The following is a 2,682-nucleotide window of genomic DNA, read 5'->3' on the forward strand; positions in this document are numbered from 1 at the left end:
ATCAAACTCAGGTTCTGACTCTTTACTAATAGAGATACCTCCTCAGGCCCCCTCCTCCTAATCCTCAGAGGTTCTTGCTATGATGGCTTGAATGTGAAATCCCCCCTTCCCCCTCAGAGTTCACACATCAAAGCCTTAGCCCTGAGTATTTGGGGAGGCCCTGGAAACATTAGAAATGAGGCCTAGCTGGAGAAAGAAGGTCTCTAGGATGTGTCCTTGGGTGTTGTATCGTATCCCTGGCTCTTCCTCCCTCCCCCCCACTTCTCAGCTACTATGATGGGAGAAAGAAGCTTGGCTCTGACATACACCCCTACCATAAATCTCTGCCTCACTCCAGCCCACAGCAATGGAGCAGCCCACCGTAGACAGAGCCCTCTGAGGCTTTGAGCTGAAACAAATCCTTCTCGTGTCATGCTGTTCTCTTGGGCATCTGTCACAGTGTGAAAAGTCTATACACAGCACAGCGAGAAACACCCACAGGACATGACCACTCCATGTGGTATCTTGGTCACATTCATGCCTGGATGATGGCTAGGATGGGTCTACTGTTAAAGCGTACTGGGGTGTGAGGAGTGCTCTGGGATGAGGTTCCCCCCAGGGAGTTAGAAAGTTGTAGGAGGATCCAAAAAGAGGTGAAGAGCAAAGGCACAGAAGTAGTGTGCATCTGGCCACCAAGGTGGGAGCACCAGGATGGGAGCACCAAGGTGGGAGCATCAAAGTGGGAGCACTAGGATGGGAGCACTAGGGTGGGAGCACTAGAATGGGAGCACTAAAGTGGGAGCACTAAAGTGGGAGCACCAAGGTGGGAGCACAAGATGAGAGCATCAAGGGACACTTGCAGAGTACAGAGGAATGGCTGCCTCCAGTGATCTGCCACATCTGCCAGGCCACTATTGGGAGCAGGGCCAGAGGTCAGACATGAGCATAAAATATGGCAGAGCAACACTGGACCCCACTGAGCCCCTGGCGTGGGTCCATCACCCCATCATGTCACCTAGAGCTTGGCTTTTGCCAGCCAGCATTCCATAAGTTGTCAGCCTGGTAGCCAAGCTCCTTGAAGTCACCCAGGACAGAGATCTGAGCTGGATCACACCCCTTGGTATAAGAGGGACCAGAGTTCGATACTCAGGTATCCCCAGCTTTCCCTTGTTTCCGCCAAGTCCTGAGGCCTCCACTTTACCCTCCCTTGAGGGTAAATCCTGGCTAGCAAACCATTTGATTTGACGTGAACTCCCTTAGCTGTCGGAGAACTTGTCATCACAGTCCACAAGCCTCTGATGCTCCTTGGCTCTCACACTGCTGGCTGAGTGTCCACCTTCTCCAGCCTGCCCAGTGTGCTCTCACCCACCTGGGATAGTTTGTCTATACTTGGCCCAGGGAGTGGCGCTATTTGGAGTACATGTGGCCGTGTTGGAGTAGGTGTGCCACTATGGGTGTGGTCTTTAAGACCCTCATCCTAGCTGCCTGGAAGCCAGTATTCTGCTTCAGATGAAAATGTAGAACTGTCAGCTCCTCCTGCACCATGCCTGCCTGGATGCTGCCATACTACTACCTTGATGATAATGGACTGAACCTTGAACCTGTAAGCCAGCCCCAATTAAATGTCCTTATAAGAGTTGCCTCGGGTGCTCGCTTCGGCAGCACATATACTAAAATTGGAACGATACAGAGGTTAGCATGGCCCCTGCGCAAGGATGACACACAAATTCGTGAAGCGTTCCATAAAAAAATAAAAAAATAAACAAAAAGTTGTCTTGGTCATGGTGTCTGTTCACAGTAGTAAAACCCTAACTAAGACACTACCCTTGAGCTCCCAAAATATTATCACACTCTGGCTCCCTCTCCTTTGCTGGTCCACCTTGGGGCTAAAGCCTCCCCAGTAGCAGCTGTGGGGGTTTGAATGGCAAATGTGCCCCAAAGGATTAGGTGTTTCAACAGTTGGTCCCCAGCTGGTGGTTCTCTTTGGGGAAGTTATGGAACCTTAGGTAGATGAAGTGGGGGACGGCGGGCTTCGAGTGTATTGGTTACTTTTCTATTGCTATGATAAAACCCTGTGACCAAAAACAACTGGTCCCTAAGGTCGGGGACGCATGCATGGCAGCGAGTGGGCAGAGCAGGAAGCTGAGAAGTCACATCTCAGCTGCGTACCAGGAAGCAGAGAGAAAGGACCGGAAGGGGTGGGGCAGTGTGTTACCACGCCTCTTTACGTTTGTATGTTTGTCTGAGACAGGCCTCACTAGGTAACCTAGTAAAAACCCTTTTTTAAAAGCTTCAGCACAAAGCTCAGGAAAGCCCCAGTCAGGCCCTATCCCCAAGGCCCATTTCCCCCTGTGTCTCTGCTCCCCACTGGCAATGAAAGACAACTCAGACCCGTACAGCAGTGGAGGCCTGGGGTGGGGTAAACCTCAGCAGCAGGCTGCCTCCCGCCTCAGTGACAGTACAAGCAGAGGTCACTGGGATGTGACCGCATAGCCACAGAACTGAAACCACGAGAAGCACCTCTGTGTCTCAGTGCCACAGAGACCAGAGACTTAAGAAAATTCCTGAGACAGAAATGGCTACTCACGGAAGGCCTCCGAATTCATGATTCTTCTGCTTCAGCCTCCTGAGTGCTGGGAATACAAGTCTGTCCCATTACACCCAACCTAGAAAGTTGCATGACTCCAGAGAGAATGACTTGGG

The 2,682-nt window shown here is 51.4% G+C and overlaps 1 non-coding gene across 1 annotated transcript; it reads left to right on the top strand.

Moving 5' to 3' along the window:
* The first annotated feature begins 1,625 nt into the window (after nucleotides 1–1,625).
* On the top strand, nucleotides 1,626–1,729 carry LOC116890349. The gene has a single exon (XR_004386569.1). It is a non-coding gene; the product is annotated as a U6 spliceosomal RNA (small nuclear RNA).
* The last annotated feature ends 953 nt before the right edge of the window (nucleotides 1,730–2,682 follow it).

The sequence above is a fragment of the Rattus rattus genome, chromosome 1 (assembly GCF_011064425.1).
Source record: "Rattus rattus isolate New Zealand chromosome 1, Rrattus_CSIRO_v1, whole genome shotgun sequence".
Taxonomy (NCBI): domain Eukaryota; kingdom Metazoa; phylum Chordata; class Mammalia; order Rodentia; family Muridae; genus Rattus; species Rattus rattus.